General features: G+C 47.0%; 1 protein-coding gene across 1 annotated transcript in view; it reads left to right on the forward strand.

Moving 5' to 3' along the window:
- CCDC187 (coiled-coil domain containing 187) overlaps positions 1 to 16,778 on the forward strand; it is a 395,322-nt gene that overhangs the window by 93,623 nt on the left and 284,921 nt on the right. The window lies entirely within an intron of this gene.

Here is a 16,778-nt window from a genome sequence, read left to right on the forward strand (position 1 = left end):
GGAAGTTGATTTGTTCTCCCTGCTGTAGGACTGTTACTTGTGAGGTCTGCTTGTTTTCCCTGCTCTGGGACTCTTTTCTTGTGATGTATGTGTGTTCTCCCTGCTCCGGAACTGTTTTCTTATCAGGTCTGTTTGTTCTCCCTGCTCAGGAGTGTTTCTTGTCAGGTCTGTTTGTTCCCCCTGCTCAGCACTGTTTCTTGTCAGGTCTGTGTGTTCTCCCTGCTCTATGACTGTTTCTTGTGAGGTCGGTTTGTTCTTTCTGCTTCAGGACTGTGTCTTGTCAGGTCTGTTTGTTCTCTCTGCTCCAGGACTGTTTTTGTGAGGTCTGTTTGTTCTCCCTGCCGCAGGACTGTTTTGTTGTTAAGTCTGTTTGTTCTCCCGATTGTTTCTTGTGAGGTCTGTTTGTTCTCCCTGCTCCAGCTCTGTGAGGTCTGTTTATCTCTCTGCTCCAGGACCGTTTCTTGTGAGGTTTGTTTGTTCTCCCTGCTCCAGCTCTGTTTCTTGTGAGGTCTGTTTGTTCTTCCTGCTCCAGGATTGTTTCTTGTCAGGTCTGTATGTTCCGCCTGCTCCAAGAGTGTTTCTTGTCAGGTCTGTTTGTTCTCCCGGGTCAGGACTGTTTCTTGTGAGGTCTGTTGGTTCTCCCTGCTCCAGGACTGTTTTTTGTAAGGTCTGTTTTTTTTCCCTGCTCCAGGACTGTTTATTTTGAGGTCTGTTTGTTCTCCATGCTCTAGGTCTGTTTCTTGTCAGGTCTGTTTTTTCTCCCTGCTCCAGGACTGGTTTCCTGTGAGGTTGGTTTGTTCTCCCTGCTGTAGGACTGTTTCCTGTGAGGTCTCTTTGTTTTCCCTGTCCCTGCTCTGGGACTCTTTTCTTGTGCAGTCAGTTTGTTCTCCCTGCTCCGGGACTATTTCTTGTGAGGTCTGTTTGGGCTCCCTGCTCTAGGACTGTTTCTTGTGAGGTCTGTTTGTTCTCCCTGCTCCAGGACTGTTTGTTGTCAGGTCGGTTTGTTCTCCCTCCTCCAGGACGTTTACTTGTGAGGTCAGTTTGTTCTCCCTGCTCTAGGACCGTTTCTGGTCAGGTCTGTTTGTTTTCCCTGCTCCAGGTCTGTTTTCCTGGGAGGTTGATTTGTTCTCCCTGCTGTAGGACTGTTACTTGTGAGGTCTGTTTGTTTTCCCTGCTCTGGGACTGTTTTCTTATCAGCTTTGTTTGTTCTCCCTGCTCAGGAGTGTTTCTTGTCAGGTCTGTTTGTCCCCCCTGCTCAGCACTGTTTCTTGTCAGGTCTGTGTGTTCTCCCTGCTCTAGGACTGTTTCTTGTGAGGTCGGTTTGTTCTCCCTGCTCCAGGACTGTGTCTTGTCAGCTCTGTTTGTTCTCTCTGTTCCAGGACTGTTTTTGTGAGGTCTGTTTGTTCTCCCTGCCACAGGACTATTTTGTTGTGAAGTCTGTTTGTTCTCCCGATTGTTTCTTGTGAGGTCTGTTTGTTCTCCCTGCTCCAGCTCTGTGAGGTCTGTTTATCTCTCTGCTCCAGGACCGTTTCTTGTGAGGTTTGTTTATTTTCCCTGCTCCAGGACTGTTTATTTTGAGGTCTGTTTGTTCTACCGACTCCAGGACTGTTTTTTGTAAGGTCTGTTTGTTCTCCATGCTCTAGGACTGTTTCTTGTCAGGTCTGTTTTTTCTTCCTGCTCCAGGACTGTTTTCCTGTGAGGTTGGTTTGTTCTCCCTGCTGTAGGACTGTTTCCTGTGAGGTCTCTTTGTTTTCCCTGCTCTGGGACTCTTTTCCTGTGCGGTCAGTTTGTTCTCCCTGCTCCGGGACTATTTCTTGTGAGGTCTGTTTGGGCTCCCTGCTCCAGGACTGTTTCTTGTGAGGTCTGTTTGTTCTCCCTGCTCCAGGACTGTTTCTTGTCAGGTCTGTTTGTTCTCCCTCCCCCAGGACTTTTACTTGTGAGGTCTGTTTGTTGTCCCTGCTCTAGGACTGTTTCTTGTCAGGTCTGTTTGTTCTCCCTGCTCTAGGACTGTTTCTTGTCAGGTCTGTTTGTTCTCCCTGCTCCAGGACTGTCTCTTGTCAGGTCGGTTTGTTCTCCCTGCTCTAGGACTGTCTCTTGTCAGGTCTGTTTGTTCTCCCTGCTCCAGGACTGTCTCTTGTCAGGTCTGTTTCTTCTCTCTCGCCAGGGCTGTTTCTTGTGATCTCACAGCGCCCACCCATGTTAGCGGAGCTGGATAAAGGTCCCTGCAGACGGTAACCCCTTTGGACTCCTGCGGTGTAAATATGTCTCATCCAGGACGAGAAAGGGCCTTTCAGAGAGAGTCATTCTTTCTGCAGCCACCCGTCCGACTTTCCAATTAACCCCCCTGCCCCACCTCTCCTCTGCGGAAGGCTTTTAGTGGGGGCTTATGATTTAAAACAGACTGGGGGCACCTCGCCTGCTGTCTGAGTCTATGGGGCCTATTACTCGTGTCTCTGTTGTAAGGGATAAGGGGCAGGGGTGTGCTAACATACGCAGAAGCCATAAAACCCAAGCTAATGTGCAGAAAAGACACGATTCCACCTGCCACTAAGGGTGCTTTATATGACTAGGAGCCGGTCCTTGCTTGCTGAGTTCTGTTTTTTGTTGTTGAATTCATTGAGGTTGACAGCTAGCTCCACATTAAGCACCGTTTTTGCACCTCACACATTTGTTTCCATTGACCAATGTGAGCCAAACTTGGAGGGAATGGAATTCAAAACTCAGGCCAAGAGCGCGCCAAATATGGCGCAGGTGAATCAAACCTTCGACAGTCACAAAGTTATACGGGATGTCACCAAACTTGTCACACTTACATTTCACAGCACCTGTAGTCGTGCAAAATTCTGACGCAGCTGGAAGAAAGTACACAATATTTTAAAGACCTGGCGCCCTTTTCACCAAGCGGTGCCTCTGTTAATGTATTTGTTTTGGTTTGGTGGATTTCCTTCCAACTTTTCCTGGGATTTGAGGCTGAGCACCTATAGCACCGCCTCTTGGCGGGTACACTCTCATACGCGCCAAGAGGCAGTGCTAAGGGGCAGCCACCCTGCCTGGCATGAGGGATTGGGACCGAAGCATTGGTTGTCGTTAGTATGAGTCCAAGGGGTGCTCCATTCATGCCCCTGTGAGTTTGGTACTGTTCTTAGGCACGTGGGTGAGACAAGACGCTGTGGGTGATTTTTAACACTAGCTGGAGACCTTCTTTCCTTGCATGGCTGGAAGAGTGTGTACTTATGGTGTGACCTGTGTCGGGAGGCCAGGGTGTCATGCATGGCGACTGGAGGGTCTTCCTGTCATATGGCTGTGGTCTTCGTGCTGCCCAGTGCTTAATTTGAGCCGGTGGTTTGCGGTGCTCGCCACTGGCACTTAATTGTCAGCACCGGCTCTACTGACAGTGCACCATATGGTGGCGCTCTCTGTCTAATTTTGATATGAGGCCATCAACAGTCTTCAATAAGTCAATATACATTACAAAATGAATAATACCTGCTGCTCTCCCAATAATTATAGCTTTGGGTGGCCCTTGTATAATCTGAATTGTCATACTTTTAGGACTGCGGTGATTAGTAGTTGTGCTGGTGCTGGTACTGGTATTGGCAGTGCTGGCAGGGGCAATGGGTGGTGGAAGCTGCAGCGACCTCGTGAGAAGGGCCCTGGCAATTATTTTCTTATTACAAATTAAGCACTGCTGCCCTTAGTCCTGTTACCAGTGCAGAAAGGTGTGAGAACTGGATCTAGCTGGAGACCTATCTGGAGTGATTGGTTGTAAGTGTGTGCAATGATGGTGGGACCTGTTGGAAGCGCAGGGTAAATGTCCCGCGTGAGGGCTGGGGGGCTTCCAGTGGGATCAAAGTGGGCCCATTTTGTTCTGGAACTTTCAACAGGGTTTGGGGCTCTGCATAGCTGGGAGCCTTGGATGAGTGTGCATTTTAAAGATGTGCTTCTCATGGTATCTAAAAGAATATTTAAACACAAATAAAAACTTTAATATGTCTAAGGCACATGATGTCTTACCTCTCCCAGTAAATACCAACGCCTTGGGGTGAGATATTCACCAGGTGCACTAAATATCGCCTTTTCTGAGTTTTGGTCCTGGAAATGAGGCGCAATGTGTGGATTCGGTATGTATTGTATGAGGTCCCCATTTATGTCTTTTTATTGGGCCTTTCCTCCCCAAATGTACCTGTTGAAATGCGCCAGGGGAAACCCCCAGGAGTGAGGTCATGTTACAGAACTTGGGATTCCCATTTTGCCAAAGTCCTGCTCGTGCAGGGATTGGAATTTGACCTCCAGAGTATAATCTGGACCACAGACTCGGCCGAACAAGATTTATCTGTCATTTAATTGCATGTTTTACTACAATTTTTGCCGTCACTGTACTTCAGGGTAAAAATGTAAATCACCCCCCTAAATTAGGACCTGATTGAAAGATTTCTGATAACTAAAGATCCTGCAAATTCTAGAGAAATTGCCGAAAAAAGAGTCGCTCCCACTGCCTGGATTTCTCCATCTTAATGTACCGAGTATAAAGGAAATTCTGCAGGGGAATTCTCCTGTATATTCAACATTTTCTTTAAAAAGTGGATAGTTTTTATGTATCACCAATTCTAATTTGGGCTCTAAGTCTACGACAGGGACACTCAAAGTACGGCCCGGGGGCAGTGCTTAATTTGTGCTGGTGCTTTCCGGTGCTTAGCACCGGCACTTATTTTTCAGGGCCGGGTCTACATAATACCACGCGTCTGCAACTATGACTCTGCACGACACGTCATATGTCAGGCAATGTAAATGTGGGTAGACATTCAGTATCTAAAACTAATTTACCTCTGGCTCAGACTCGCGCGCCCAGACCGCCCGACTCATTTTATTTATTTCAATGACGATCATGCGATGCGCATTTCAAATGTGTTTTAGGCGGCAGGCGGCGGGTGGCGGGCTGCGGCCGTAGGCGTTGCTGCCAATGGGAGGGCTGGGAGACACTCATTGGGCAGGGGGCTGTATTGCGAGTGGAGATCTGTGCGTGCGGAGATTTTTTTCAAAGTGCCCCGCCCCAGGCGCACCCACACGCACCGTCCCCACCGTCGAGTTTAATTTTTTTGCATATTTATATAGCGCGAACTCGACCCGAAGGTATTGGAGCGCTGTACTACATGAGCACCGTATTTATATGACATATTCAGGCACGGGGAGATGAAGTGATTTGCCCCGAATCACAGGATGTGGACGTGATCCCGAGGCTCGAACCCTGGTTTCCTGCACCCAGGATGTGGACGCGACCCCGAAGCTCGAACCCTGGTTTCCTGCACCAGAGGCGGCAGCTCTAGCCGACGGAGCACAGCCTCTCCCCAGTCGAGTGCAGGCAGTAGCAGGCCTAGGCCACCTATTGAAAAAAGGCAGGCAGGCCATTGCCTGGCTGGCCACCACCACCAGCAGTATCTGTAAGTAGCAACGCTGCTTTTTTGGGGGGTGAGAGCGTGAAGGGTGGTGTCACACTGTCTGCAAAGGTCAGGTGGTAGGCTAGCTCCGGCTCGGCAATGAAGTCCGGTGTAATGGGGTTAATCTTTAGGACATAAGACCATGGCGGAAGGCGATAAATCCTTTCTTTGACAAAGGTAACCTTTGCCTACTGTCCTGCTGCGTGGATATTTCTTTTTCTATGCAGCGCAGGAGAAAAGAAGTTTGTTTATTCCTATTCACCTTTCCAGACCCCTGCAGCTGCTTATCACATCAGGCTGTGACACAAAGTTTGACTCATTGAGTAGGTAAGAGAGTGTGTTATTAGTTGTTTTTCTTTTTAATATCTGCACAGGCCCAGCAGGGCACATACTTCGTGGGCGCTTCATTTAAACAGTAACTGTTTTTATCATTATCGTGGCCGATGCAGGACAACAATAAGACAATACAAAATGCCCAGATAACGCCGGTGATTAATGATCCTGCTGGAGAGCAATCCTTTGTCTGTTGGTAGTTTTTAAATGCAGATGAACTGTATTTTATGTGGAAGCTCAGTGGGTTACTGCTTTTGATACAGAGATCCTTGTGTTACTTGCAGTTCAGAAGTTACAATCCTAACATAGGACAGTGACCAATGAATTGTCACCAAAGAGCTGCAAACAAACATGGATGGGATAGTTACAACTTCGCTTTTTGTGTTTTGTGATATAGTTAGAACTTCCCCAGTCTTTCATTATTCTAATGTTGCTAAAAAGAGTATGTTTAAGCGGATATACATTTTTATCAGTAAAGCTGACCCCCATGGAAAACTCTTTAAATCCTAAGGTTGTGTTTCCCCAGACCAAACCCTCTTAAAATATCCGGCTCACCAGTATGGATGACACGTGATTCATACACCTTGTAATCCTCAATGGCTTATGTGACATTCCCTGTAGACAGATTTACATACTTGTATGATTCATTGTCTCTGTATAAAGTGTGCATGGTGTAAAGTACTGACACACACTACACTGATATGAGTAACGCTATACAACAAATGAAATGCATATGAGAAAGGGGCTACGTAAAGATGAGGGGCACTGGTGGAGGGTGTCAGTGAGGGAATCCGAGGAGGTCAATGTCGGGGCACTGTTGGAAGGTGTTAGTAAAGGTTATTGGTGTGGCGCCAAAAAAGACTTTCGCATCAGCACAGAAGCCGGCCCTGTCATGGCCTTTCTGTTTTTGTTTATTTCATTAGCAGTCGGGTCATAAGGGCTACTGTGGAACATACTTTAAAGTGCATGCTAATTATATTTACTGCTATATTCAATGTTTTAAGTTTGAAGGTGATTTTACTAATGTTTTTACCGGGAAAAATGAAAGTGAAGCCCGATGGTGCCTGATATGGGGCTGGGGCCCAAGGTCAGCTGTGAGATAAGGTGCACTGGAGAGGAGTAGTGGATAATCAAGCCTGTAAGGGAGTGTGTTGCCGAGTCAGGGGTCAGGTGGAGGTAGCAATGAAGAGGGATTCTCACTGAAGGCTCGCACAGAGGGAGCCCGAGAAGTGTCACTTGCCCGATACACCTCAGAAACCTCCTCTTCCCATCAAAGGGACATTACATGGAAAAAACACTTTTTGAGAGTGATAACATTGAGAAAGAGACTTGGAAAAGAGTGCGTTTTACTGGACCTTGCAAGACTAAGAAGAGATAAAGGAGGGCCCTGAAGCAAGCCTGCCCAGACATATATGCGACAAATCGAGCCTACAGTGGCCCACCCAAATGCACCCTTGGCCCACCCAAATAAAAATTCCTTGAGCTGGGCCTGTTGCCCTTCATCCAGCCTTCTCCTGTCCCGGGCCGGGCAGTGGCAGACTACGTTAAGGTTTATTCGTTTTTCTGACTCCGCACTTGCATTTACTTTGTCACGCTGTTTGCACCTTCTTGCATACACGAGAGAGATTATCACTCTGTCAGCAACTTAATTCTTAGAATCTGTGCAGCAACCTACGACCCATCGGCCGCACATGTGCAAGCACATTGGCTCGTGGGCACTTAGTTCCTCGTGGGGGCTGCTCACACAAAGTCCAATTTTGTGATTGAAAGGACAAAAGGTGACAGAATGTGGTGGTGCCCCAGGCCCACACATTTAGGAAATTCTCCCTTGATAATTCTAGTTTCACTGTGCCCTAGTTTGTGATGTCTGGGAAAAAAAAGTGAAACCGGCTTGATAGATTTATTGAAGCTGGAAGAGACCGCTTTACTCAGTGGCCCAGGGGCTTCCAAAACATCGCCACGAGCCCCATGCCTTTGACAGCGTCCCCTTAAGCAGGGTGCTATTTTAACACCAGGCCATGTGCTTGTTTCTCAGACAGAAACTTACTTATTATTCCGGGGTCTCAAGACATGGATGAATTGGGTGGGGGGCTCACTGAAAGCTTGTAAAAGTTTATTACACTTCCTCTTGGAAACAGAACAAAAATAAATATATAGAGATGAAGAGGCCAAAGTTCACACAGGAGAGGCTGAGCTTTACAAAAGGGGAGGGAGCACCTTTTCACAGGCTCCCTTTCCAATGTGTCACGTTTGTTAGAAAATGCTAATGCCATCATGCAAGAAGGGGTTAGAGAAGCATGCCCTCGTGAGAAGATGCAGTGACCACATTCTTTCCCTGCTCATTTCACTTCCTAAAGTTCAGGGACAAAAAAAACACACAACTGTTATCTGTAGCACTGTTTTAGTTTGGATTTTTAGAAAAGACAGGGTCAGCTGCTGTGCAACTTAAGCAGGCTGTGTGCCTCTGACCTTTGTATGTTCATGGATCTTTGTGGGAAAATTTAGGATTTTAAACTGTTTTGCACCTGGCAAATATGTTTTAACTTAGCAGTATTTTGTTACTGTTTATGATTGACTACCTTTAAAGCACACAAAATCAACCAAGCGAAAAAAGAACTATGAATCAAATACACTAAGTTTTAAAAAAATGGCATGGTTAGGACAAAAATGTAATTTGCATGCCTGCCCATGTGCCCTGCCAGACCTGCATGCCCGACCTGCATTCCTGGGTTTCTGACTTTTGTCATGACACACACTAATCCCATGTGTGTAATTTGCCTGAGGAACAATATTTTGACAGTAATAGGTTCTGGACCCGGTCCTGAACCGGGAGGGGTGCACCAAGCATACTGTCCCTATCGTGGGTTTCCTAGTTTCATGCCTCAAGCGAGTGCGGAAATGGCAGCATACCATGATTGGTGAACTACAGTAGCAGGTCTGTACCTGTGAGGGGTGAATACACACTTGAATCTCAGTCGTGTGAAGTTCTGCTGCTCACGATGACTCTGGAGTCCTGAAAACAACATTCTATGCTTTGTGCATGTTTGTATATGTGTGTGGGTTGTTGTGCATCTGTTGTTTTCAATGTTATAGGATGCCATGCACAAGTGATACAAGACCACAAGTTAGGGTGCCCAGAGCATCGAGACACGCTTCTTGCACTCCCAATGTTATTTATGGCCCTGGAGAGCCCTACTGGGTGTATGTCAATTCACGCTCACGCTGTCCCGATGCCTTAAAAGTATACACCTCGGCTCGATCAGACCGCTGACGTGCGTTCTGTCACTGAAAAATCCAAAAAACAGACCAGTTTGTAGGCACAACATTAACATAAAGCAAAGCTAGACGGATAAGCACAAATATGAACAGTAAGTCTGCAGGATAAGTTAACTAAGAGACTCTTATGTCTCATCTGTGCTCTGCTTGGGCAAGAAAGTGGAGCATCGATGAGAGACAAGGACTATTATGGCACATTATGTGTTCTGATTGGTTGAAACTGTGTTTGACTTCAATTCCTGGTGGTTCATGGGAAAGATAGTTTTCTGTTAAATGTTGAAGATGAGCACAATCCTCGCCTCCAGTCCTGACATAAGATTGGCTGGGAGCAGCTATATGATGGTTTACATACACAGACAGCAACGGATATATATGATCTCAGCTCATGGCTAGTATAGGAGTCCTCTCAGTCACTGAGATGCATGACCTGGAATGTGAGATGCCTTAGCAATCCTGAGATGATCATACTGGTTCTGACACACCTGGACAGGCACAGACATTACTCTCACTTCTCGTGAGTAATCCAGTGCTTGACGGTAAAGCCCCCTAATGATCGCAGGAAGTGATGACAGACCGCGTAAACAGCTTGTGCATGACATCCTGAGAAAAGAAAGGCGAGAGAGCGGGAGACTCTGACCCTTTGCTCAGCAGCTCAGGAGTTGAGTAAATGGAGTGAGGCAGTTGTGAATGAAAGCCTGAGGTTCATTCATCCCATATGCCCATATGTACCTGGGAAGAGAAAGGATGAGAAGAACAGAGAGCTGAACAGGTTATTTTGGTCTCTTACGGCCTCAATCCTGAGGTGCTGAGGTGCATTCTACAGTAGTAGGGAGTATTCCTGCCTTTTATAAGGGGCCGGCCTGGCTTCTGGTCATGTCATCAAGTCCAATTCCTGCCCATTTGGCATCACTGTTTTCATTTCACAGCATCTCTCTGTCTTGCGCATTTTCCCCTGTGGCACACTGGGCATTCTCCGTCCGGTGTTAGATGTGATAATCCAGACATCCAATAAAATCCGACCGCGAGGTGTTCAAATTTATCGGAGGTGAAATTATCACCTATGCTAGTAAACTGACTTTTGCGGGAACATGTAAATGTTGGTGCTTGCTTAGTTACTGCACGAGCACCAACATTTCCCATAGACTCAGTCCCAGTAAACACCAGACCTTTTATGAAAGGTACTATCTTTATTGCACATGGTAATGTAGGCTGTCAGGAAGGCAGAGTACCAGTGCAGCAAGCAATGATTTATTTAACAGCAACTGACTGTTGCTAACTTGCTTCCCTCTTGTCAAAAGAATGAAAGGAATCTCTTAAAAGTCAGATAATATTTTGACATGGTAATGATGGAGTGCCAGCATCACTATTGTTACGAAAAGGCTATCTTTAGCCAACCAACACACTCACAAAGATGGTGTCTTGAATTTGTTGCGGTGAAAGATAACTGGTGGACCAAAGTGTAGGGATGGTTGTCTGTGTGATACAGAACTACATATGGAAACGCCAGTTTAGGTCCATGTGTTTTTACTATTCTGAATTTCTAATAAATGCACATATATTGCTCCAGGGGAGTAAGTTATAATAACAAGCCCAATTGGTAATCATCTTTATTGACTTGTTTCTCTAAAATTGTTTACTTTAACGGAATACTCTACCATTTATGAATCAAACCCTCTTCGGCCACTGGAAGTGACAAAGTGGCTCATTCAAGTGTATTGCATGTTTTTATTCAATTTTTCTGTTTAGAGTGTTTTCAGAACATTTTGATTTTTTTTGACGCATAAGATATGTAATAGTTGTATCTTCAAACTCATGATACAATTAGTCTCTGTTAAAAATGGCATATCCCAGTATTGTTCTTTCCCCAAATCGGCACATAGAGCACTAGAATTTTTCAAGTGTCTCTTTCCAATGCATTAGTCGTTTTAGCTAATTTATTCAAAAATTGTGCTTTAAATGCACTTTTGATTTAATCTTTTTCAAAATGTTCAGAGGGCAGGGGAACCTCCTATCAAATCCTTACTTGCAGGATGGCACCCTTGCTTAAATTCAGATCGGGTATTACATCTGACTTTCAGCAGTGCCAGTTGAGGATGTGGGCGGAGCCAATAGTTTTTGGGTGGAGCCAGTAGAGAAAGTGGGTGGAGCCAGGGAGGAAGTGGGTGTGGCCTCCCGAAAAATTTTGAGCACCTGGACTTCATATTTTACAAATTAAGCAATGCCCGGGGGCCGCATGCAGCCCATCCGACCTTTAATTGCGGCCCCTGGTGAACAGCAGCACTGGGCTGTTCGCTTATCAGAGTGGGAACATTCAGAAAGCTGTGAAACAGACTTACTTTATTTGCACATTATCTAAACAAAAGAAGCAAAGAATGTTTCCTAGACAACTTATCTTTAGCATGCATCTGTTTTGCGTCCCCTTACGCCCATCTTTCAACACCCAACACTCGCCCTGCTGGCATCGGTGCGGCCCTTGTGAAGCCACAGACAGTATGTTTCTGGGTACCCATGGTCTACGTTGAGGCTACCTACTCATCCATTTGTCCCGCTTCTCGTCCGTTGTGAGTGGGTGTCAGAGCGGTGGGGCAGGTCTCCTGTCTGTTGCCCCACCTGGCCCCTGAATACTGACTCTAATATCTTTGTTTGCGGCCTTGTGATTGAAAGACATTATTGTGAGTCCTTGGGGCTCTCTAGGGACCTGGGGTACCACAGTCCATGGCAAATCTCCAACCAGTTGCATCCATGTGCCACAGATTCATGATTTTATTTTTTATTACTTTGTTTTTCCCATTTTAGCAATACAAAAAGAACGAAAGAAGCAATAATGAAACATAATATCACAAGGAAAATAAGGAAGAAAAGACCAACTTAATATAAATTACATTCCCGGGGTGTTTTCTGAGTCGTGGGCAATTAGCAGAGGTCAAAAAATTATTACATAAATTAATATCAAAATACACTCATCACTGTGAGGAATAAAAGTACAATAAGTTAGAGAGACTAGTATTCTAAAGTCAACACAGAGGCCTGCAGTGTGTTTCACGATACAGGCAGGATCCGTCATGACTGCTGAGATCGCCCTGTGGAGGAGGGGATATTTCGGTATGCTCTCGAGCCTGGTTATCAATTGTACAAGCTCCAGAAGTTCTTTGGTCGGTTCCTAGGGGGAAGTAGCTCACTATATGATTCTGTTTGTGTAATGCAGTACATCATGTCCTTAGACCATTGAGATAACGAGGGGGGAGGACCCCGGGACCAATGCAATGCTATTAGTCACTTAGCAACCAAAAGGGCCATATCCACCAAGTGTCTGATGAGTTTCTGCAATTTTTTGGAGTAGCCGAGGAGGGCTAGTAGCGGGTCGGGGTTGATTGCCACCCGTGTAATTGTACAGAGTTCCACAAAAGCCGTGTATCCAAAAATCCGCTATAGTGGGGCACTTCCATGCTAAATGTAAGAAAACGGCCTCACCCACACCATTTCACTCGCAATTGGTCGTGTCACGCAGTTCATATTTGTGCAGCCGCACAGGTGTATGGCAGATTTGGTTAAGAAATTTAAACTGCATAAGGCAATGCCGGCCGTTAAGTGAGATACGTTTGGTTGCTTTGCAACAATATTTCCACATATCGTCATCTATGTCAATCTCTTGGTCAGTCTGCCAGTCGAGTCTGGCTTTTACATATAGATTACGGCTCAGTTCCTGCGTCTTAGAGTATATATGTGAAACTAGTCTCTTAGGGGATTCTGCAAAAAGCAGTGCAGAGAAGGAAAGTACCTCTGGAGGTTCCAGTAGCTCGTCACCAGTAGGTCTCGCAGCCCGCTTCTAGCCCTAAATTAGTGGAATGTGGCTAGGGGAGGTGGTGGCGGGTCCGTCTCTAACAGGTCAGTCCAGTCTTTGCCCGTTCCGTCACTAAAGAAGGCTCCATTCATGGCAATTCCCAGGGAGTGCAGAGCTGCTATCATTTCTGGAGAGGTGAGAGTCGGGAGCCACTCACACCAGGCTATGGGAGTGATAGGGGAGTACAATATGGAAAGCGCTTGTCTGTTGAGTAGGTTACGCAGGCATGAGTGGTAGCATTAATCGAGTCGAGGATAGTAGTGGTTCTACGTGGCGCATGGAATAAGGCAGTTGCTATGTGAGCAGGGGACTGCGTAAGACGCTCTGTGTAGGTGAGGAGGGGGTGTCTGATGATGCAGCCAAAAGTATGCATGTGAGGCCTGGGCCGCTCGGTAGTAAAGATCAAGGTCTGGGGCTCCCGACTCTCTCATGGAATATGGTAAATGAGGAGTTTCCAACTCGCTCGTGGCTGTTTGTTGGCCCAGGACAATTTAATTTGTAGTGTTCTAAGATGTTTGAAGAACTGCCCCGGTAGGACCATTGGGATGTTGAGAACCAAGAAAAGGAACCTGGGAAGGACTACCATTTTCATTAGAGATATTCTGCCCAAGAGGGAGAGGGGTAGCCGAATCCATCTCACAACATCCTCCCCAAGTTTAGTAATGGCGCGACCATAATTTTCTTTGAAGCCTAGCTCCGAGTCTGTATGTATTTGAATTCCCAGATAGCGCACCGGGTCAATAGACCACTGCAGAGGGATGTCCAATTCCTCGGGGTAAGAGGGAATATTACTGATTTCGCCCAGTTCATTTTTAATCCTGAGAGCTCTCCGTATCTTACTATTTCACGTAGGATAGGGGACACATTTTGGGCTGGGTCACGAACATATAGAAGAGTGTCGTCTGTATAGGAGGAAACAACTAGATGTACCCAGGGAACCGGATTCCTTTGTTACTATGATATTCCAGCAGAGCACAGGCCAGCGGCTCAGCCACCAGGGCATACAGAAGCGGGGAGAGTACCCCTAGAGATTGTCGGGGGGCGGTGACCACATCTCCCACCCACATCCGAGTAGTGGGGCTCACATATAGAGTGTTAATTAGGCAAAAAAAGACACTCACCAACCCCATTCGTTCCAGGGTCAGCAACATAAAATTCCATTCCACCGAATCGAATGCTTTCTCAGCGTCCCAAAAGATTGCAGCGGGTTTGGTGTCTGGTTTAGTGTGCTGAATTGCTCCAAACACTGTACGCAGATTGTATGTAAGTGTGCGTCCTGGTATAAAGCCGGCCTGCTCCGGTCCCACAAGGGTTGGCATCAGGGAGCCGAGTCTATTCGCTAGCACTTTAGCAAAGATTTTCGTGTCCACGTTCAAATGTGAGAGTAGACGGTAAGAGGAGCAGTTTTGTGGAGGTTTCCCAGGTTTTAAAATGGCTATTAAGAGCGCTTCTGTCATTGTGGGGGGCATGGAGCCCTCCTCAGCCATCTCCTCAAAGAGTGTTAGTAGGTGCGGAACAAGTAGCTCTTGAAACTCTTTGTAGAACCACACTGTAAGCCCATCCTGTCCTGGCGCACCACTAGAGCGCATCGTGGACAGGGCCGCCCGCGCCTCCCATGCCTCAAGGGGCCCAGCCACAGATTCATGATTCTCCCTCACATGATTTGTGGAGTTGGCTTCCCTGCTCTTCTATTCATGGGGCAATAGGTTAAGCATCTCATGGGTGTCATTTTATTTGTCACTACATTCCACAGGTGCCCTAAATGTTCAGCACATTTCTTAGCTAATTTTGCCAGAAAGAAGAATTTGGCTTGTGCAGTTCTTATCCTCCTTGTGAGGCAAAAGAGCATTAAAAATAGGATTGATGTGCGCACCTCCCCTCCCCGATGTGCTGGTCCGATCACTATTTAATAACGATGACACTCTCCGGGGTTGTGCCCGTGAGAAGGGTATCTCAGAAACTTCTACTTAGACGCCCCTGGCATAAACTCAGTATCCCTCAATTTCATGGGCTCCTCTCCACTACCATGCCTATCATTCCAGATGACTCTGACATGGCTGATAGATCACTGTCGGACTGGATTCTCTGCGCTATGAACTGTCTCATCCCTGTAAAGTGGTCAAAAAGCCGTAACACCAAATCCAGTCCCTGGTACAATGCTAATCTCCCCACCCTGCGTAAAGGGTGCAAAAGGCTGGAGAGAGCCTGGAGAAGGCACTGCAACCCAAACTGGAAGAGGTCCTATCAGGCAGCGATCAAGAAGTATCAAAGGGCTATCCAGACGGAACGGGCAACCTACTATGCGGATGAGATCAGGAGTAGTAACAACCTATCCAAAAGTATCTTTTCGTTACTGAAAGAGCTTAAATCATCTACGGCTCTCAATGCGACCCTGATATCGTCAGATGAGCAATGTGATGCTCTAGCTTCCTTCTTTGTGGAGAAGGTAGATAAAATCTATAAGTCCTTCCCCCAGACAGGGCTATGTCATGACCTTGTGCCTAGACCCCCTACTTTGCACACTCTGGCGGCTTTTCCGCCAATCTCCCAAGAGGAGTTGTCTGTTCTCTGTAGCAAGGTCAAGTCTGGCTCCCCCACTGACCCTCTTAAGCCTGACCATTTCATGAAATGTTACCTGTGCTCATTACATCCTTGAGCCAGGTGATCAATCTATCTCTCTCTATGGCTGTTGTCCCCAGCTCATGTAAACAAGCTAGGGTGGTTCCCTTGTTAAAAAAGACCCAATCTCAACGCAGCCAAACCAGAGAGTTTTCGCCCCATCTCCCTCCTGCCTTGGGTCTCCAAGATCTCTGAGGCCTACATCAATTCCATCCTGATGGGCTATCTGGAGGAAAATAACATACTGGACCCCTCTCAGAATGGTTTTCGTCCTGGTCAAAGAACGGAATCTGCTCTTTTAGCTGTGACCAAACATCTGAGATGGGCCCTAGACGAGGGTCGTACCTCGGCACTGATCTTTTTAGATCTTAGTGCCGCATTCGACACTGTGTCCCACCAGATCCTGCTGAAGCGGTTGGAGGAGGCAGGCATCGTGGACTCGCCCCTGGACTGGTTTGCCTCTTTTCTTTCGGAGAGGACCGTCCAGGTAGCAACCCCCCCTTTTGTTTCTAGAGTCCATACTCCCAAACAGGGGGTGCCGCAGGGCTCAGCCTTGAGCCCTACCCTCTTCAACCTGTATGTTGAACCGCTAGCTAGGGTGGCTAAGAGCAGAGGGCTCATGGCAGTATCATATGCGGATGATACACAGTTGGTAGTCACACTCTCTGACGACTCCACTCGGGACGCTTGCAAGTTCCGGCGTGATCTTGAGACCATCGCAGAGTGGATGACTGCCAACTGTCTCCAGCTCAATTCCAGCAAGTCCGAGGTACTGCTGGTAAGGAAAGACTCTGAGCTGTGGAGCGAGCACTGGTGGCCTGCCACTCTGGGGCATGCACCTGCCCCCAAACAGGTGGTAAAAAACCTGGGTGTCTGGGTCGACTCCGCCCTCAGCTTTCAGACCCAAACCAAGAATTTGGCGGGGGTTCAAACCGTTGCTGGGGTTTTTTGACCTCCCGATTAGGCAGGTTATTGTTCAGGCTTCGATTCTGTCGAGACTAGCCTACGCCAGCTCACTTCATCTGGGGTCTAACAAGCCTGAAATCGTTAAACTGCAAAGGGTCCAGAATGCTGCGGCCAGAACTCTCCTTGGCCTGCCTAGGACATGCTCTGCATCCAGTGCTATTCGTCGGCATCACTGGCTGCCTACGGCCAAACGTATAGAGTTCAAGTCCCTCTGTATTTCGTTTAAAATCTTGAACCCTTCATCCCAGGTATTCTGGGTAATCTGCTTGCACCATACACCCCTTCCCGCTAACTTCGATCGATGGGGC

Source organism: Triturus cristatus, chromosome 1_2, assembly GCF_964204655.1.
Source record: "Triturus cristatus chromosome 1_2, aTriCri1.1, whole genome shotgun sequence".
Lineage (NCBI taxonomy): Eukaryota > Metazoa > Chordata > Amphibia > Caudata > Salamandridae > Triturus > Triturus cristatus.